Source organism: Schistocerca cancellata, chromosome 5, assembly GCF_023864275.1.
Source record: "Schistocerca cancellata isolate TAMUIC-IGC-003103 chromosome 5, iqSchCanc2.1, whole genome shotgun sequence".
NCBI classification, from domain to species: domain Eukaryota; kingdom Metazoa; phylum Arthropoda; class Insecta; order Orthoptera; family Acrididae; genus Schistocerca; species Schistocerca cancellata.
Window position 1 is genome coordinate 836,409,944 of NC_064630.1, and position 22,666 is coordinate 836,432,609.

A 22,666-nucleotide genomic window follows, 5' to 3' on the forward strand; every position below is an offset into this window, starting at 1 on the left:
CTTAAAGTAGTAAAGGAGTTTTGCTATTTGGGGAGCAAAATAACTGATGATGGTCGAAGTAGAGAGGATATAAAATGTAGACTGGCAATGGAAAGGAAAGCGTTTCTGAAGAAGAAAAAATTGTTAACATTTAGTATAGATTTAAGTGTCAGGAAGTCGTTTCTGAAAGTATTTGTATGGAGTGTAGTCATGTATGGAAGTGAAACGTGGGCGATAATTAGTTTGGACAAGAAGAGAATAGAAGCTTTCGAAATGTGGTGCTACAGAAGAATGCTGAAGATTAGATGGGTAGATCGCATAACTAATGAGGAGGTATTGAATAGAATTAGGGAGAAAAGGAGCTTGTTGCACAACTTGACTGGAAGAAGGGATCGGTTGGTAGGACATGTTCTGAGACATCGAGGGATCACCAGTTTAGTACTGGAGGGTAGCGTGGAGGGTAAAAATCGTAGAGGGAGACCACGAGATGAATACACTAAGCAGATTCAGAAGGATGTAGGTTGCAGTAGGTACTGGGAGATGAAGAAGCTTGCACAGGATAGAGTATCATGGAGAGCTGCATCAAACCAGTCTCTGGACTAAAGACCACAACAACAACAACGAAGTTTGTCGTCTGTTGGCGTACTGCTGGCGCCAGCACCTGTGGAAAGTGGTCGAAGGAAAGTCAAATAACGAGAAGGCCGTATGCTATTGGACAACCACATCTCATCACAAAACGTAGTAATCCGGGTTAGGCAGCGATATGCGGCAGATCTGACGACACAGTACAATGTTGAAGCAGGGACAAGTGTTCCAGAGCACAACCATCAAACGCTATTGTCGAACATTGAGCTCCACATCACTCAACTTCTACGTGTTCCTGTGTTGACCCACCGACATCATCAGTTACGACTGTAGTGGCCACAGCACCACTGAGTTTTCACCGTGGATCAGTAGAAACGCGTCGTCCTTGTAATGAATCGCATTTCCTGTTACACCAGTCGATGGTTGGACCCTTACAAGCCGTCATCCAGGCGAATACTTGCTTGAGACGTGCACCGCGCTACAGGTGCAGGCCAATGAGAGCAGAATTATGCTATCATCTACGTTGAGTTTGGCTTCTGTGGGACCTATGGTAGTACTCGAAAGCATCACGACAGCACTGAATATTATTGCGGACAATCTACATCCTTTCGTGGTTGCAGTTTTCTCTCATGGCGACGACATCTTCCAGCAGGGTAACTCTCCGCGACACAAGGCCAGAACCGAGCTGGAGTGAGTCGAGGAGCATGAGACTGATCTCACATTGATATCTTATCCAGCAAATGGCCCTGATGTCTACGCACTGGAACACGTATCGGACGGCAGCTGCGTGCCCACAAACCAGTGTCCCGCAATTTGCGGGAATTTAGTGACCTGTGAGTAGACATGTGGTGCGACATACTTCAAGACTTGTAGAACCCAAGGCAAGCAGAAGCGCTCCTTTACTGTGTCCGGAAAGTGGACCAACACGCTGTTAAGCAGTGGTCATATCGTTTTGACCCATCGGTGTACGTCGCAACAAGATACTCCAAAATCTTTGTATTACGAGTAATTTGACAAAAAAACACAGTAGTGCTCCTTCCAGTTACTCTGTAACAGAATAACTACTATTCAACTGAAGCGGAAGTTGTTCAACTATTTCGATTTCATGTTAAGCAAATAAAATAACTTGTCCTTTAGAGTGATCTTGCCTGAAACTATGTTGACCTTTCGTGATATCGATAAAAGGTACAACGATGCATAACAGTTTTTTTTAGCTTCTGATAAATAATTTCATTCCCGAAACGCCTGTACATGAGCTTTACGTGTCGCGAGGTTCTTCGGGTGTTAAGAACACTCTGCAATGCCACTTCTGTGGGACAAATTTGGTGTGACAGAGAAGCTACACTATCAGTACCGCTGCCGTAAGTTTTCTTGTACAGTATCTGGAACAAGATCGAAACCAACGCTGCAATGAGGCCCAAAGGACCGCCCGCCGTCGTGTCCTCCTCTGCCGCACAGCGTCGCCGGGTGCTGTATGGAGCGGATGCGAGGCTGAGCCGCCGCTGCCGCCTCTCCAGGCGACGGGGCCGCTGCGTCCCGTTCGAGCATCTCCTAGCTGGCGCTACGTGGCGTTACAGTTACAGCCCTCCCGCCAGACAGAAACTGCACTGGGATGTTCTCGTGGCAGTCAGGCGAGTCGAACACTCGGGTAGGGACGCCGTGATGTATTCCACTACGCAAAAAAAAAGTATCACTTTTCCGAAACCCCTTAATTCTCACCCATTGCGAAGCACACGTTTGAGATTTCTCTCAATGGTGTCTACAACCTTCCTCTGTAATCGTGCAAAAGCGTGGATCCGTGTGACGTGTCCGTCAGGCTCGGCGACACTTCAAACAGCAACGGGTCGACACGTGCGGAAAAAAGCCCACAGGCCACAAGTTGATGTGAGGGTAAATCAGATCACATTGGCTCCAAACAGTGCCACAATTATTCCCACACAGTAGGAAGGCCGTCACATCCCCTCACTCCTTCTTCGACGGCTCTGCGGTGGCGGTCGGAATCGCGACACCTAGCGTTGAAATCACGTTTTTGGAATCGACTTAAACACTCTTCAGAAAGTGGTTTAAGTGGCAACCAGCCCTCGCACTGAAGAGTCGATTCCCACACATTTTGCGGTCCTGAACGACAGTTGGCAGCGCGAGGAGCAACAGTAACAAATTATTGAAAACCTTTGACACTGCCGATACGCCCTGATGGATCGACCCTTCCCAGAAAACAACGTGGCCCTGCGACCGCACTCGACGTGATCGTATCCCTTTGGAGCGTAGTACGACCGCAGCGTTTGTTCTGGTACAGAGTGTGGGAGCGCAAGGGGCCTTTCAGATACGTTCGACGAAATTTGAACGTGATCCCAAGCAGCAGTGGGTACTGACGGTTTTAGCACTTCGGTTTCGCGGCCTCCTGTGGCGTTATCACGGAGGGGTGCAACGTTGACACGCGCGTGAGTAACACGGCGAAGGATCCTTCTGACGCCCCGAGCTCGGAAGCACCCTCGGAGATAACCACGCAACCTTTACTGAGCACGTTAGAAACGTACCAGTCGGAGGCTCGGACACCTGTTCAGCTGAGTGACTTCACGAGGCCTTTCTGGCGCCTGAGGACAGGCAACCCCTTCACGTGGGGACGCTCATCCGAGAGCATTGTGGCGAGAACTCACCGCAGAACTGCATGTCGCACTATAAACCCCGTCAGCACCGAAACGACACGACGGCAGCTCCAGAAACAGGGAATCGCGCAGCGAGAGCTCGAATTTAAAAACCACTCAGTAGTAATGCAAATGAACGCAACAGCAAAGCCGTAAAGTCTGGACACGGGAGGAACGACAAAAAGTCATTCGGTTAGATGAGTCTTGTTTCGCGCTAACTTCTGGCCGAGGTTACATCCGCACGAGTGGAAGAGTTGGGCAGCCGCGTCGTGGCTTCCACGGGCCCCGCACTCACTCAGCATCGTCACATTACTGACGAGGACTGTGTGGCCGTGTGACCGATCAGGCCTGGCTCATGTTGCAGTGTTTATGTGGTGGTGTGTTATAAGGCGGCAGGGACCTGCTGTCGACACAGCTCGCATCGTGCTGGTTTGTGAGCACGTGCGTGAATTGTCGTGTCTCCCCTGGCCACTGCAGACGGCAGTCTCAATGTTATTCAGCCTTTCTGATCTGCTTTGGACAGAAAAGTGCGTTGCTGTTATCTACCATCACGACCGTTACCTGAACTTGCAACTATTTGCCGAAAGAATGCTGTAAGTTTCCCTTTAAAACCACACAGGGCCTGTATTAACGGATTCCGAGACGGATGGAAGTTGTTGAGAGTTTCCTACATAGTGTTAGGCTCGGTAATGTGTTTCGTTTTTGGTGTTTCTATATTTATGTCCGTCCCGTGTACACTGACGAGCCAGAACACTATGACCACAGACTACTATCGATATAAACCTGTCGAGGCGACGGGATCGTCACCTTGCGAAGAATGACTGCTAGCCAGACGCACACACGGTGAACGCACTGTCCCTGTGAAGAATGGGGAAGGGGCACGATCTGCCCGAGTTTGAGCGATGGCAGAGGCGTGGCAAGAGGAGTTCGGAAACTGCACAACTTATTGGGTGCTCCAAGAGTGCTGTAGTGAGTTCAATACTCGGCGAAACCAAAGCCGTGTACAGACGTCGTAGGCTCGGCGGACTGGTAAAACGGGACAGGCGACCAACTGTGACAGAACTAACATCAGACTTTAATGCTGAACAAAGTACAAGTGTGTCTGAGCACACACTGCACCGAAACTTCAAACGATGGGCCTTCGCACTTGACGACGGATCGGTCATTGGCAACTACGACTGAAATGGGCACGTGACCATCTGAGCTGAACATTGGCGCTGTGGTACAGTTGTCCAATCTCGATACCTTCTTCATCGTGTCGATGCGAGGGTGCGAGTCCATCGTCTTACAGGACAATAGCTCCTGGGTAACTGGACCGCGGAATGCAGACAAGCTGTGAGTGTTTCCATTATGGTCTGGGCATCCGTGGGTCAAGTGAAACTCGTGCAAGGCACCGCGATGGCCAAGAAGTATCGCACACTGGTTGCAAACCACGTACACCCCATCATGACGACAATTTTTCCCGACGGCACTGACCATTTTTCAGCAAGATAATGCGCCTTATCACAAGGTCAGGAGTGTGGTGGAGTGGTTCGAGGAACACAGTGGCGAGTCCAATTGAATTGCTGCCCCCCCCCCCCCCCCTAACTCGCCAGGTCTGAACCCGATGGAACACTTGTGGGATGTGATCGTCAGAGGTTATCGGCCACCTCAACGAAATTTACGGGAAATAGGTGACTTGTGTGCAGATGTGCTGCTAACTCCTTCCAGCGACTTAGCGGCGCCTCACTGCAACCACGCTACGACGCGTCGCCGCTGTCGTCCGTGCCAGAGGTGGCATACCGGCGCTTAGGTGGGTGGTCACGATGTTCTGGCTGACCACTGTCAGGAAGTCCTTTGGAAATCTGGAAATGCGGAATCTATCTCTTCACACGAATTTCTTATTTTCGAGATGTCTGTGCACGCGTAAAGCGAGCTTTGTCCTGCCATTCAATAGCCACATCATTACAGGAGTCGTGGAGGAGTAGCAGGTCTGTAACGGAACGAGCTGCCTGGACCGCGTGTCGGAGTAGTCGAGGCGTTGCGCCTAGGCCTTCGCGCCTGCAGCTCAGCCGAGGGACTCGCGGCGTCGCCCTCGCGCGTGCTGCCACTGCAGGCCACACACTGCCCACGCCCTCCTGCCTTGCTACCTCACCCAGACTACACAGCGCAGGTCGGAACAGTCCACTGTGTCGGCGAGGCCACATACGTGCCTCAGAAACAGCGAAACCTCTGCTGGCCAACAAGCTAAAAACACTGTTCTGTTAGCTGCTGTCATCTGATGCTGATCATTCTATTTCATCCAATAACACTATTACATTATATCTTAATTAACAAATACACGTCACTGGAAGGCTTCTCTTTAACCCAAAATCCTTTTACTGTTTCTGTGACAGCGTGCCCTCTTTCCTCTGTTCGCCCTCGGTTCAGTTTCTGTCCTTCATCGCGTCTTTTAAAGCTATCGGATATCTGAACCATTCTTCCTCCGGTCTGGAGAGTCTCTTCCACTGAATACAGATCCTTTTCTAACCTCGCTGAAGGATCTTAAAAATCGGTCAACCGTTCAACATCGATCGTAAATAAAGTGACTGTACAATATTATAGGCATATTTCCCTAATTTACTCGCTTAATCATTCAGTTTCTTGGTGCATTCCTTCTCTACCTCAAAAGTTAGACTGCCTGTCTACGATAATTAGATCCATTATCCTGACGGAGATTTTTCTTTCCATTCGTAGGCGTTCACCCCGTCTGTTTCAGTTGCAGTGTTTCAGTGCCTTAGTTTAGTTCCCCTTAAGATGGCTTTTCCCTCGTGTAGAGCGCGCGTCCTGCGAAAGGCAGCAACTAACATCTCCCGTCTCGTGTTCTCGACATTCGTTTCGCCAGTTTTCCGTCGAATGGCTCTCTCGAGACTTCTAAAGCTGTCACATCTTTCCTTGTTGCCTGCCTCGTACTCAGATGATGGAGGACTGTCCTGATGTTTGACACACATTTCAAGTTTCCAAAGGAAATTTATACTCTAACCTTTTCTGATTTCTGTTTTAGTACATGTGTTTTGTGCGCAGCTGTGTTTCTATCGTCAGGAAGGATCCCGAGATCGTCTGTGAATGCAACACAATCGGCCTGACACCGCTCCTGGAGCCGGCAATGAATACTCGATTGAGCAGCTGACACTGATGGAGAACTGGAAAGTCTATCAGCTACCTTCATTAAAACCATCCTCCGGAGCGGAAATCGATAACGGATTCCACGCTGCATGTAACCAATTCGAATATTTACATCAGCTATATTTTGTAGTGAAGACGAAGACCCTTATCGTTAGAATTTACTCCTCTGGCCCTACTTCAAATAATGACTGTTATCTACCAGACGGACATTTGCGTGGTATTGAACAGGAACGTTTCCCATCAGTTCATACTCATACGTTGCAACGCTACCACAGTAGTGCAGTGCCATCGCGATGAGTATTTTTTTAAATATTTTACAGCGGTGGAAGGGATCGACGAAAAGCACTAACTTGTTGGCATCCCGAATCTAATGCATACGCACTAAATTCCATATCACGATGATGTTTCCGAATGACTTTTGCCAGAACTACAGTTTGTGGAATACGTTTTTAAAGTTGTTCTTATAAAACTCCGCATTATAAAAATTGCGAGGACAGTGAAAACTATTGCACCCTAGTTATTATAGGACATAACTATGCATGCGATGATACGTTTTTATTCCCATACGCACAGGAATATCTTTTAAACATTTATTGGAAACACGACCTTTTAAATAGTTACACTATAATTAGATCTGACGGAAAAGACGAGGCTGAAACGTTTTCACAAAATTTTTGCGGAGTAGATCACCTGAGTGTCTAGTCATTCACCAGTCCGAGTCCTACGATTCACTACTGCCCATCTCGTATTAGCGGCTACTGTGTTCATTATTTCAGCTAGTACACGAATTTGCTAACGAAAAATTTTGAGTAATTTTTCTGTGTTTTATGAACATACAATCTATTTTCCGTCTGTTTGTAAACAGGTCTTCAGAATAAATGGGTTGTAATCTACAATTACAAATTAATACTACGCGTCCAGAATAGCTAAGCAACAGTTTGTTGAAACAAATGGCTCTGAGCACTGTGCGACTCAACTTCTGAGGTCATCAGTCGCCTGGAACTTAGAACTAATTAAACCTATCTAAACTAAGGCCATCGCACACATCCATGCCCGAGGCAGTATTCGAACCTGCGACCGTAGCGGTCGCTCGGCTCCAGACTGTAGCGCCTAGAACCGCACGGCCACTCCGGCCGGCTTTGTTGATACGATCAGACCGAGAAAATTACTGTACGAACAGAACAAACTGACAAAGAATAGGCGCTAAGCACACCATATTTTATGATTGCCTGACGATGTTGGTATTACCGTACCGAACGACTGCAATTGTTGCATACCCGAATTAACAAATGAAATTCCAGATGTAAAACAACATTTTTCAGTTCCTCGAAGCCAGAGAGATAACTGGAGATTCACTGAAGGAATCAAAGAATGTAAACTTTCATTGCATTAATTGGTATTGGTAATATCGACAATCATACCAAACGTTGTCGCTTCGTCTTTACTGACAGTGCAGGTATGCAAAGATATACTGTAGTTGCTGAAATAACTAAGAGAAAAAATCATAACAAATTATGTATAGAAGATATATCCGTAATATTCCATTGTTTCCTTATTTTGCGCTCCACATCTGAATTATTGAAAAAAAAAAATCAGCTATCGTTATTCTTCTTTCCATCGTACCTTTCCTTACCAGTTTGATCTGAGGATAATCACAGAAATCAGGAGTCGTTCATTTTTATTTTTTATTTTTTATTTTTGATTTTTTTGGAGCATTACAGTTTAATATGGGATGACGAAGGACAACGCACTGCAACTGTCAATCAGCCAACCGGATTGTGAATAACCGCAGACTGCATCCCTTTTAATTAGCTACCTTTTCAGTCGTGTGCTTTGCTAACAGATGGGAGTTAGCAGCAGGTGAAACACCATAGGAATGGATTCTGTTCCACAATATGGAAACAAATACACATTGCGTTACGTAACAAAGAGGATGACTATATTACATACACACAGAGAAAGGTCGTAAAACCTGCAGTGGTCCGAAAGAATGGGCTATCCACATCACACAGGCGTAAATTTTGCGGCCTCTGGTAAATTTTACATATTTCGCAGTTTATTCGGAAACGTACCGACTGCCGAGTTTGGCGCAACTGAGTGCAGCCGCTGGCACCCACACAGTGGAGCGGCGACGGCACAGGCAGCGGCCTACTCCAGTCTCTTTCGCGCACTCCCATTGTGTTCGTCGGGACTTACGAAAGACACGCTCTGAAGAGTAATATAGGGTGTGTGAGAACGACACCGACAACGTTCACGCGTCCTGCACGGCGTCTCGAGGAACAGACTGGGGATGAGACAGAGGCGGCCGGCCGAAGTGGCCGTGCCGTTCTAGGCGCTGCGGTCTGGAACCGCGAGACCGCTACGGTCGCAGGTTCGAATCCTGCCTCGGGCATGGATGTGTGTGATGTCCTTAGGTTAGATAGGTTTAATTAGTTCTAAGTTCCAGGCGACTGATGACCGCAGAAGTTGAGTCCCATAGTGCTCAGAGCCATTTTTTGAGACAGAGGCGCTAGCAGCGCTACGTGGCGCGGCAGTTGGAGGGAGGGGCTGGCGCAGTCGATGGTTAGGGGAGGGGGATGGAAGAGGGGAAGAGGCGGGTTGAAGAGGCGGGCCAGACAGACGTGTGGCTTGGCGCATCGGTATGCATCCACAAGGCGGCGTCTAAAGTGTTACTAACATCCTCTACACCTCTTTCCTGCAAAATATTCTTCAGACGGCTACACAGTACAGTGCCAGTACTGAATCGAAAGCGTAGACAGTGAATGAGTTGTGTTTACTTACATAATAACTAACGAGGTTCTTTTCCTCTTTCGTCTTTACGAATGTTTGAAAGCATGCACGAGATGTTCAACTGAATGTAAAGAAGGTGTGCACACTGCATAATCGTGTGGCGTACATACACCTCATAGTATACTGAACGCCAGTGCTTATTATACTTTTATTTTACCTTCCGTTCGTTTCAGCCAAAGTCCGTATCACCGACTTCAATCACGTCACATAATTATACAAAAACGGCACATTTCTGACCTCGTTGCAGAACAAAATGTGTGCATAAAAAGTGTCACGTCTTACTCAGTTGGGAGTATTGGACAGAACTGATATACCTGTTGAGATATGGGTCAATCTGCCCTCTCGTTCTCACCTGTCTGTTACGGAGAGGTAGACACTACAGCAATGCTGCATATGGTTACCACAATATTCTCTCATATGCTTCAGCCCTTCTTCACAGTGAATCACACACTCCTTCAAATACATTTGGGTCCATTTGCATTGTCTCGTATGCGTTGCTCGGAGCTCCCGTAACACCTTTACATTGTCGATAGACTGGGCATAGCAATGGCGGTTATCGATGAAACAGCTGTTTTCTTTTTACCTCTAATTTAAGCTGACTGTGAAAACTGCCCAAAATAACGGATTTCCCAAATAACCGATTAACCGATTTTCACCTTTTTATTGCTATTATTTCCGGTAACAAACGTAGACATCTGACAAAGATTGAAAAATTCTAACACCCCGACAGACTTTTGCATTATACTTTTCGTGATATGTAAAATCCAAATAGCCAAATAAAATGGGTAAATAAAAGAAAACAGTCCAGTCACTATTCTATGCTTTCCTCCAAAAGTAATGAGGGACTGCATACTACAAAAAATCACCAGTATCCTTGTATTAATTGTAAGGTTTTGAAACAGCTCATAAATCATCTTGTTATCGAGGATCGCGTCACGGTCTGGGCATTACGAATATCAATGCTAAAGGATGAAAACTGAGGTTGGAAAACTGTCCTACAGCTACAAGCAGGTAAAATCACATTATGTTGACACAAACGGCGGAGCAGTCACTTATTTATCGTAAATCATCCATTAATTGTTCAAAAATGTATGTGAAATCTTATGGGACTTAACTGCTAAGGTGATCAGTCCCTAAGCTTACACACCACTTCACCTAAATTATCCTAAGGACAAACGCATACACACCCATGCCCGAGGGAGGACACGAACCTCCGCCGAGACCAGCCGCGCAGTCCACGACTGCAGCGCCCCAGACTGCTCGGCTAATCCCGCGCGGCCATGTATTAATTGTTAAATTTTTTATTTATTACTGTTGCCATAATCACCCATTTCTTTCACTATTTTATACAAAAGACAAACAAATCATTTGCGTAAATTTTATATCGTTCTGTTTTCTTTAGTTATTTCGAATGAAAAATACGTTTTATAGTCAAAGTTATTTATTTGCCTTGTAACAGGAGTCTGAATACAATTGATTTATTGCCAATAAAACTATAACCCTCTTTCAGAAAATTCAAATGACCAGTTTAGGTAGTAGACAAAAATAACTTATATCAGGAACAATTACGTGACTTATTCCGCTGACAAACATCTATCATGTAATCTTTTAAAGCAAGTGGAGCATTGTGCTTGACTGTTCGTGAAACACACGCAGACGGGGGGTGGCGCCAGTCAGCTACACCCGCTGTCCAGCCGCGACAGCAACCTACAACATGTACGTTATTGAGAAAATTTGATAACTTTTTTCTTTTCTTTCTTTTTTTTATTTCGTCCGCCTGAGTTGCACTGATATAAAACTGAGACGATCGAAATAAAAAAATTATCCAATTTCCTCCATACTGAACAAGCGACGCACATTATTGTCTCAGCAGTGCAGTACCGATCCTTAGTTCATGCTTTTGCTACTCGTCTCTTAATGTCTGCGTGCTTAGTAAAATAGCACTGAGAACTTTTCTCATTTTCTGTAATGACCCGATATTTAAAATCAATGGACATTTTACGAATAAACATTATTCTTTTTTAAAAAAAATTCTTATTTAAACATTAAAAATTTTAGTACCGCTGCCATGCCAAATTGATATGCCGTTCTTATAGTCTGTTAAAACCGAGACAAAATAAACACCGTAAAATATCGGTTATTCAGAACGAAGGTACCGGTATCGGTTTTAACCATCCGTAGCTGCGCTTACACAAGTGCTTTCAACGCCCCCATAGTCTGCAGTCAATGGATTCAGCCACAAATTTTTAGGAATGTTGTTGTTGACGAGCAAAGATTATCGATTAATCAAAGATGTCACATATTTCCTGAAGAAAAGTCCTCAGCTAATTTTTCATAAGCACAGAGTGTGCACGGGACGTCCGGTTAGTGAAAAATAACAGTACGTTATATTAACGAATTAATTATTTAAAAGCTGCAAAATAAAATATATAAGAGAAAAGAAGTTTTACAAGAGAAATGCTTGCGGAAACTAACTCAAATGTGTGTCAATTCCTAAGGGACCAAACTGCTTAGACTTGCCACACTGGACTCGCATTCGGGAGGACGACGGTTCAATCCCGCGTCCGGCCATGCGGATTTAGGTTTTCCGTGATTTCCCTAAATCGCTCCAGGCAAATGCAGGGATGGTTCCTTTGAAAGGGCACGGCCGACTTCCTTCCCCGTCCTTCCCTAAACCGACGAGACCGGTGACCTCACAGTTTGGTCTCTTCCCCCAAAACAACCCAACCCAACCTAGATTTGCACACTGCTTAAACTAATTTATGCTAAGAACAACACACGCACGCATGCCCGTGGGAGGACTCGAACCTCCGACGGGCCGCGCGACCGCTACGGTCGCAGGCTCGAATCCTGCCTCGAACATGGATGTGTGTGATGTCCTTAGGTCAGTTAGGTTTAAGTAGTTCTAAGTTATAGGGGACTGATGACCTCACATGTTAAGTCCCATAGTGCTCAGAACCATTTGAACCTCCGACGGGATAGGCCGCGCAGTTCGTGACATAAACGCCTCAAACCGCAAGGCAACTGCGCGCGGCTGAAACTAACTGATAATGACTTTTTGGTATATCATGAAAAAGATATCACGGTTCGCGGTGTTCAAAAATTGTCATAGGTCCACGGATGGATGTACGCCACCAGAAAAAAATCGCAACACCAAAAAGTAGCTCATACAGAGTAATCGTATTTGGGGAATACATTTGTCTACGCAACATTTGTAAGTGATTCACATTGTAAGATCACAGGTTAATGGAAATAAGCCACGAACAGTGTGAAGTGCCCGTTCATTAATAACCAGTCTACCCGCCACGGTGTTGAATGCAAGCGTGCAAACGTGCGTGCACTGTGTTGTGAGGGTGCCGGATGTCAGTTTGTGGGACGGACCTGTCAATCAGTCAGTCAGTACAGGGGCAGTTAATGCTGGTTGCAAGCGACGTCCCTGGAATGCTGCTTATGAACGGGGTGACGCCGATCCGGGGGAAAATGGCGGGGGAAATCCGCTTACACTGTGCTCATCTTCGCAGGAGGTCAGACACAATTGTTTACTGTGAACTGTGTGTCGAATGGATGAGATGTGTGTGGTGGAGAAGGAGCAGTTTGATGTGTATATTAGCTGTAATCGTGCAGCTGAGATCTGTGTCGATAGCCACCTGCACGATGTTTGGGAAGCAGTGGTATCTAGTGGATGTGTGAAGAACAGTAAGTTAATGAAGATGGGGCTCAGTTGCACTTCGCAACTCGTGCTGATGAGTGCGTGTGCTGTAATCTCCCAGGGCGGGCGGCCCGCAGCAGCCCCGGCACGCGGCAGTCGCAGGCCGGCTGGGCTGAGCGCGCCCTGCCGCGTCGGAAATACCCGCAGCCGGCGCACCGACACACCAGCTGCTTCAGCACTCATTACATCTGGTGTTCGAGCGGTGTGAGGAATATTGTCGCATACATAAACTGAAGATCTCTCCGGAACTAGATGTGCCACTGCACGAAGAGAGAGACCTTTGGAGATGACGCTGGAATATTTAAACAATTTGCAATGTAAATACACGTTTTATTTCGCGGAATGCCACTCCGTCACTTGAACATGGACTCTCAAAAAAAGATAAAAGCATACTTATTAAACCACCCCTGAGATACTTCGCGCACTTTTGTGGAAAATACCTTTGTCTTTGAGCAGGAGCTGCTTCAGGAGTTTCTAAATCAAATTGAATACGTCTGTAAATACACTTTTCAAAAAGATCGATACACAGTAGCTTGCTTCAATTTCGCGGTGTACGCCGCCACACTCGAACACAGATTTAAAAAGGTAAGGGCACATCTTGCTTAAAACCTCTCACTCGCTCCCCCCCCCCCCTCCCCACGCCACCCCTCCTCGCATCTCCCCACCAAACTGAGACACTTCACATGCGTTAATGGGAAATAGATTTCGAAAACGATTTCAGCTGCGATACCCGATTTTCCACGTCAAAACTACGACATATGAAAGTGTAAGTAAATATCTCTAAAATTCTAAACAAGACGCTGACCAGTTTTCGAGTTTTAGCTGCTTGTTTGAAGGCGCTACCAGAGAGAGAAAAATTTCCGAGTCCTACAGCTGCTGTGGTGTTCATCACTTTTCTGAACTGACTGGATGCAGTTTATATTTGCTGCTGGAGTGAGGGACGTTATTTTCCTCACTTATCGAAAGCACACTTGTGTCTAAGTGCAGTCGGGAAAATCATAACAGTTAAAAGTTGATGACATATTTCGTATCCCCAAACAGATCGTGAAAAAAAAACACAAACAGAATTCGAAGCACTGTCCTGCAGACGAGAAAAATTGCTGGAATTCTCGGTGAATTTTCGATGTCGTACAACTGCTGGTGTGGAGATGATGTAAAGCCACAATGGCGGGTGAGGGGACAGCTACCAGAGCAGGTTCGTCTGCTCGCACTTTTCTCTCAGACGTCACGGAACTTTTCGTATATACCTTGCCCCTGTCTTGTTCGAACCACTCTGTAGAGGCTTCTACATCTCGCACAAATGATGTCTTACGACTCTCTGATATCACAGAACTTCTTGTCAATGGAGCATTCTGATTGGTTCTTACTCAGTCTACCCGCCTAACTGCTGTAACTGCTGTTGCTGACCATGTGGGAGCGACGTCCGCCATTTTTTGCAGACGAACATATTACGAGACTTTCAACGGGAAAACTATTTTGTACAAGTCGAAACAAACATACAGGAGTCATATTGCACTGACAGTTAAAACTTGCAAAAGTGGTGTGTGTGTGTGGTCTTCAGTCCAGAGACTGATTTCATCCAGCTCTCCGTGCTACTCTATCCTGTGCAAGCTTCTTCATCTCCGAGTAACTACTGCAACCTACATCCGTCTGAATCCCTTTAGTGTATTCATGCCTTGATCTCGCTCTACGATTTTTACCGCCCGCACTTCCCTCCAATACTAAATTGATGATCCCTTGATGCCTCACAACGTGTCCTACAAACCGATCCCTTCTTCTAGTCACGTTGTGCCACAAATGGCTCTTCTCCCCAATTCTATTCGGTAGCTCCGCATTAGTTACGTGATCTAATCTTCAGACTAGATATTTCTCGCGAGATCGATCGGTCATCCACCGCGGCCAAAGGTCTGGTTCAAAAGGATTCCAATGGCTCTGAGCACTATGGGACTTAACTGCTGTTCTCATCAGTCCCCTATAACTTAGAACTACTTAAACCTAACTAACCTAAGGACATCACACCCATCCATGCCCGAGGCAGGATTCGAACCTGCGACCGTAGCGGTCGCGCGGTTCCAGACTGTAGCCCTAGAACCGCCCGGCCACTCCGGCCGGCGCCAAAGGTCTCAACTGCACACGCTGGCTCATTGCACGGACAGCGCTCACTTTCCCAACTCTTGCACAAAGACTGGACGGGTTCCCGCTGCACAAAGGTGTTACTGTTTCCGGTCCCGACATGTTTGCTTCCTTGCTGCCACTCATTCTACAGCCATCTCTTGACTGCTGGATTGCATAAACATACGTACTTTTGTATGATTTGCCAGAATATCATACCATTTACGCGATAGTTTTGGATATCAAGCACATAGCAGGCTATCGCTTGCACATTTTAAGTCCGAAGATAAAGAATGGATATTACATCCCTAGAAACCCGAAACTTTAAAGATGTGGGAATAAGTGTTCAAGTGTGGTGGTGGTATTCCTCAGAATAAAACATGTGTTAACATCGCAGATTGTTGAAATATTCTTGCAACATCGGCAAAACTCTCTCTCTTTGTGCTGTGGTACATCTATCTCGCGTGGCATCTTCAAGTTTGGCCTCCTGAAGCAGTTCGTGTCCGATGACAAAGTGTATCTGTGCGCCGGGGATGGTAAGTAAGAGCGCCGCGGGTATTTCCAACGTTACTAGGAGTGCCTAGTAGTGGCGTCCACTGCAGTTACCGCAGGGGCCCTTCCAGCAGGTGCGGAGGCTGCGGGGCAGAGAGCGCGTGCACCGCACCGGGTCAACATCTTGCCTCTTGTGCTTCGCAAGACTGAATGAACTTTTATTACATGGTCTCCAGTTACTGCACATGAATTTATTAACATGAGATTAACTTAGCTCCATCCTGCTGCATCTCCATTATTTGATGAAGCTTACTCGTCTTCTCACATTCACCAAATATCATTGCTTTCCAAACATCGTGCCGGTCGCTATCGACACTTTCCTCAGGCGCATGGCTGCAGCTGATATACCCGTTAACCTCATCCACACCGACATCTCATCCATTGAACACGTAGTAGAAAAATTATGTCTGTCTTCTTGGGGAGCACAGCATAGATTGAAAGATTTTCCGACACCATTTTGTCCTCGGTCTGCCGTCATGGGGGAGTGCCAACAGCACCCTCTGGTGGCCGTGCTTCGAACTAGGTGGATGGAGTTACTGTCTATGACAACTTAAATTGTTTAAATAAACAATGTACCACACTGCATTCAGAATAAAGACTTATGTCCACGTTATCCAACATCCTAGCACAGACTGAGTCACTTTTCCGCCAATTTCCAGATGTACGAAGGAAGGCGATCGGAGGGGGTTGGGTTTAGGTTAGTGGGGGTAGCCCAGTTGGCCTATTTCACTGCCCAAATCTGAAGTTCCCGCTATGACATCAGTGCGACATTGCCACATCTTTGGCACCATCTTGAATCGGTCATCTCGAACAAAGTTTCAAACGAAACTTCCTGGCAGATTAAAACTGTGTGCCCAACCGAGACTCGAACTCGGGACCTTTGCCTTTCACGGGCAAGCCCTCTACCATCTGAGCTACCGAAGCACGACTCACGCCCGGTCCTCGCAGCTTTACTTCTGCCAGTACCTCGCCTTCTACCTTCCAAACTTTACAGAAGCTCTCCTGCGAACCTTGCAGAACTAGCACTCCTGAAAGAAAGGATACTGCGGAGACATGGCTTAGCCACAGCCTGGGGTATGTTTCCAGAATGATATCTATATAAAAACGGCAGAAACGAAGTTTTTCCTCGACAATTATGAAATATTGATGCACCTAATAACTTTTTAAGACCTTATGTTGCTTTTAGAGATTTTAAAAGAATAACATAACTAATAATGATAAAATGTAATTCCTTTTAATTTTATTGAAAATTCTCCTATTTGTGTAATAAAATATAGGAGATGAATGAATGTTTTAACTTTAGAAAAAACAATGATAAAATGATGTGCCACTTTTAATAAAAACATACCAAGTGATACACTTGCTTATGTGATGATGTATGATAAAAAAATTAACTTACATTACACAACACAGCATATTAACTGAAAATTTATAATTAATAAAGTGAATTTCAAGGTACATAAATGTTTATATTTTTAAAATATAATTTTTATATGTAAATAAAATATGGCTCAAAGGTACATTTCAACCATAAACACTTTAGTTTCTTACGTAAATAAAATGGAAAAAATGAATTCCAACCTAGATCTCTTATAGTTCTTACAAGATTTACAAAACTATTATAAAAATAATAAACTGAAAGATTTTCGAAGTTAAGTAGACGAAATTTTATTGAATTCATTGAAAAATATAATAACAATGAATAGAAAACTAAAACTGTAAAAGAACTTGAGACATCTTTAAAACAAAAAATTTAAATAATTATTCAAAACTTAATAAATTATTGAATAATCAACAATCCCAAGGACAGTATTAATAATAACGATAATGGATTAAAAAATAATTTACATCAGAACTTCGAGTGGATTAATACAAAAAAATTAACCAAAAAAATTACCACCAAAGTTTTTCAGGTTATAACTTTCTAAATCTTGACAAGGACAAATTTAAAACAATTAAATGAATTAATACTAAAGATTCTGCTTTGTAATCTACAGTAATAACTTATGAAGTTAATAATACTGGAAATATTGTTGTATCATTAGAAAAAATTAATTAATTAAAGAAGTGGTAATTACTAAAGTTCAGAATATTTCAATACCAAGAAGGTCAATTAAAGTAAATATGAAATTTTATTGTAGTTCCAAAAGACAAGACGAAATACAAAAATTTTATTTTCAAGAAGTTTCTAAGTTTTATTAAGAACAATGGATTTAGAAGATAATTATCAAAGATCGACAAATAAATTATTAACTGAAATGGAACAAATGCAAAAGAAGAAATCTGGTTGTCATTATTTTTCATAAATAAGTAAGAATTAAGTGTTAATAGATACAATCCAATTTTCTGTTCTTCTTATATTGATCTGACAAAAGAAATTAAACAAAAAAACTCTAATTGATATTAAAAACAATGATAAAAATGTTTCTTTTTTTAAAAAACAGTCGCCTTTTATCCAGAAAAAGATGATGTGTAAAGGGATAATAATTATTAAAAAAATTGGGCTAGATATAGAAGAAAATTTTGAAAAAGAAACAATTAATTTTCTAATTCAGTTATCAGATATTCCTATCCCCAAATTTGAAAAAAATATCAAATAATTCTGTTAATGTTTATGCTTATTATGAAAATTATTGTATATCATCTTTATCATACAAAAAACAATAAAAACACTATAACCTTCTCTGAATTTGGGATGAAAATAATTCACATTATTGTTGAATAAAAGATTTATCGATATTAATTAGTTCACAAATAATTAAACAGAATGGAAAATCATTATGATAGATATTTAAGATTATTTTATTCACAAGAAGAATGGGACAATCATGAAAACATCAAGAAGTAAAAATAAAAATGCTTAAAAAGGTGAAAAAATACACTTTAAAAATTATAATCGTTCGTTACATGCACCTTTTGTAGTTAATCCTGATTTTGAATGTCTTTTATAAGAAGTTAAGACTTGTCAACCAAATTCAGAAAATTCAATCCCTACTACCAGTCCCATCTTAAATGCTGACATCATTGTACGTTGTTCGTGCACCTGTCTGCACGGCATAGTTACTGTCCGTGTGAGTACACAGAATGAAGTTGACAAACAGTGATCTGGTATCACCATGTCCAAATGTTTAGTATCTTTGCCAGCACTACAGTTAAATTGCGCTGCAGCATCACATATTCGTTCATCGGGCTCGAAAGTTTACAGTTTTGCATTTTCCGTCGGTACCTGTACGAATATCAGTTTGGATCAATTTTCGCGATTCCTTTTTGGTGCGACGATTTTTTTTAAATAGAGCTTATTAAAACAAATCAGAAATCTGAATAAGCAGCTGGCAGAGGCGTGCCCGGCGTGCGCCCCCAGCCCCGGAGGCAGCGGGGCACGCGCTCCCAACTGAGAGCCGGCGCCGTCCAGTCACTGGTGACGACGTAGGCCCGCAGCGGGGAGGGGGGGGAGGGGGGGGGAGGGGAAGGAATGGCGGCGACGGTTATGGGCCCGAGTTCGTGACGACTTCAACGTCTTTATTTGAAACGAAGCTAGTTGTTCTGTAGGTCTAGGTTGTGCAAGTTTCGAATGTTAGCACCGTGGAACATTGGAACCATTTCCATATCTCAGTGCAACATGTCTGTTTCTATAAATAATACTCGCGCTACGTAGTAGACAAAACAGCGTCGTAAGACTAGAAATACGTGCAATCTAGTATGTTGTACAACTTTTTATTGCGAATTTTCTCCCAGTCTCAGTGGCCACGTTCTGCACACACACACACACACACACACACACACACACGCTCCCTAAACGTCTTGGTATCGAATCTAATATGCCTGTATTCGTTGGAGGGGACACTGTCCCACGCGATTTTCTGCCGGAGGCGTGGAACGAATATCGAAACTTAAGTAAGAAAACCTCGGAGACAATAATTCTAAACTGTTGGGATTGTAACGCAACTGCTGCAATCAAAAAAAGTATACTAAATTATTTCGATATTAATAATTGAAGGCGTGAAGACGAGGGACGGCTCAGCACGCTTGCAAAGGGCAACACAGCCGAACTTGGGCGAGAAAGCACAATCTAGAATTAAATTATTACAAATTAATAGCGCGGGCAGCAGATTGTTATTATGCAAAATAATTGTGCAGACTGTGCGCTGTGGACCTTATTACAGACACAGGAGTTGGGCAAAAGTATGTAAACACCACGAGAATGCTTGAACATACACTCCTGGAAATTGAAATAAGAACACCGTGAATTCATTGTCCCAGGAAGGGGAAACTTTATTGACATATTCCTGGGGTCAGATACATCACATGATCACACTGACAGAACCACAGGCACATAGACACAGGCAACAGAGCATGCACAATGTCGGCACTAGTACAGTGTATATCCACCTTTCGCAGCAATGCAGGCTGCTATTCTCCCATGGAGACGATCGTAGAGATGCTGGATGTAGTCCTGTGGAACGGCTTGCCATGCCATTTCCACCTGGCGCCTCAGTTGGACCAGCGTTCGTGCTGGACGTGCAGACCGCGTGAGACGACGCTTCATCCAGTCCCAAACATGCTCAATGGGGGACAGATCCGGAGATCTTGCTGGCCAGGGTAGTTGACTTACACCTTCTAGAGCACGTTGGGTGGCACGGGATACATGCGGACGTGCATTGTCCTGTTGGAACAGCAAGTTCCCTTGCCGGTCTAGGAATGGTAGAACGATGGGTTCGATGACGGTTTGGATGTACCGTGCACTATTCAGTGTCCCCTCGACGATCACCAGTGGTGTACGGCCAGTGTAGGAGATCGCTCCCCACACCATGAAGCCGGGTGTTGGCCCTGTGTGCCTCGGTCGTATGCAGTCCTGATTGTGGCGCTCACCTGCACGGCGCCAAACACGCATACGACCATCATTGGCACCAAGGCAGAAGCGACTCTCATCGCTGAAGACGACACGTCTCCATTCGTCCCTCCATTCACGCCTGTCGCGACACCACTGGAGGCGGGCTGCACGATGTTGGGGCGTGAGCGGAAGACGGCCTAACGGTGTGCGGGACCGTAGCCCAGCTTCATGGAGACGGTTGCGAATGGTCCTCGCCGATACCCCAGGAGCAACAGTGTCCCTAATTTGCTGGGAAGTGGCGGTGCGGTCCCCTACGGCACTGCGTAGGATCCTACGGTCTTGGCGTGCATCCGTGCGTCGCTGCGGTCCGGTCCCAGGTCGACGGGCACGTGCACCTTCCGCCGACCACTGGCGACAACATCGATGTACTGTGGAGACCTCACGCCCCACGTGTTGAGCAATTCGGCGGTACGTCCACCCGGTCTCCCGCATGCCCACTATACGCCCTCGCTCAAAGTCCGTCAACTGCACATACGGTTCACGTCCACGCTGTCGCGGCATGCTACCAGTGTTAAAGACTGCGATGGAGCTCCGTATGCCACGGCAAACTGGCTGACACTGACGGCGGCGGTGCACAAATGCTGCGCAGCTAGCGCCATTCGACGGCCAACACCGCGGTTCCTGGTGTGTCCGCTGTGCCGTGCGTGTGATCATTGCTTGTACAGCCCTCTCGCAGTGTCCGGAGCAAGTATGGTGGGTCTGACACACCGGTGTCAATGTGTTCTTTTTTCCATTTCCAGGAGTGTATATGCACATGTACCATAGCCTCATATAAAACTGTAGTATTTGACCACGAAGGGCAGCTGTGGATTGTCCTCAGTATCGTGGTCGGAACGGCTTTCTGTGTAGTCGCGAGTGCATTATGTAGGCGCTGCGAGTGTTTGAACGTGAGCACCAGCTGAGGGCTTCCGTAGCCAAGGGCGCCGACGTGTGTGGTGTGTCAAGTGACACCGTACCGAAGATTTATACTGCAAACAGGGCAAGCGGAGAAACATCGTCGACTACGTCACAACACGGACGGGAGCATCTGTTGAGTTAACGTAGGAGATGGTTATTGAAGATGTTTGTGACGAAAAATAAGAGGACGCCAGCTCTAAAAATTGCTACAGAACTGAATGTCTCGCTCACGGAACGTGTCAGCACAAAAAGCATACGAACTGCAGGGCAAGGTTGAATTCCAGTTCCACAGGAAAACATGTTGCCGCAGCTATAAAACCCTCACTGTAAGCAAGTCATTTGGTCGGACTAGTCTCGACTTCTAACTCCTGGCCGAGTTCACGGGATTCGGTACCGTGCGGTTACTCTGCAAGGTCGCATCGCCGACAAGGGTCACGTCACCATCTTGGCTCCTCAGGTCAATCCCACGGAACAGTCTTTGTTCTCCACTAGTGACGTTGTGTTACACGAGGACAGTGCCCCTGTTCTCGCAGATCGCGTCGTGCAGACTGCGTTTGTGCGCCCCTCCTGTGGCCACCTCACTCACCACATCTCACTATTATTGAATCTATGTTGTCGGCTTTGGAGATAAGGCTGCATCACAGCTATCGAACTTGCAACTACACTCCTGGAAATGGAAAAAAGAACACATTGACACCGGTGTGTCAGACCCACCATACTTGCTCCGGACACTGCGAGAGGGCTGTACAAGCAATGATCACACGCACGGCACAGCGGACACACCAGGAACCGCGGTGTTGGCCGTCGAATGGCGCTAGCTGCGCAGCATTTGTGCACCGCCGCCGTCAGTGTCAGCCAGTTTGCCGTGGCATACGGAGCTCCATCGCAGTCTTTAACACTGGTAGCATGCCGCGACAGCGTGGACGTGAACCGTATGTGCAGTTGACGGACTTTGAGCGAGGGCGTATAGTGGGCATGCGGGAGACCGGGTGGACGTACCGCCGAATTGCTCAACACGTGGGGCGTGAGGTCTCCACAGTACATCGATGTTGTCGCCAGTGGTCGGCGGAAGGTGCACGTGCCCGTCGACCTGGGACCGGACCGCAGCGACGCACGGATGCACGCCAAGACCGTAGGATCCTACGCAGTGCCGTAGGGGACCGCACCGCCACTTCCCAGCAAATTAGGGACACTGTTGCTCCTGGGGTATCGGCGAGGACCATTCGCAACCGTCTCCATGAAGCTGGGCTACGGTCCCGCACACCGTTAGGCCGTCTTCCGCTCACGCCCCAACATCGTGCAGCCCGCCTCCAGTGGTGTCGCGACAGGCGTGAATGGAGGGACGAATGGAGACGTGTCGTC

The 22,666-nt window shown here is 45.7% G+C and overlaps 1 protein-coding gene across 6 annotated transcripts in view; it reads left to right on the forward strand.

The window, feature by feature from the left end:
- Positions 1–22,666, forward strand: part of LOC126187518 (neurexin-1a) — a 2,258,738-nt gene that overhangs the window by 1,164,002 nt on the left and 1,072,070 nt on the right. The gene's annotated exons all lie outside the window — the stretch shown is intronic.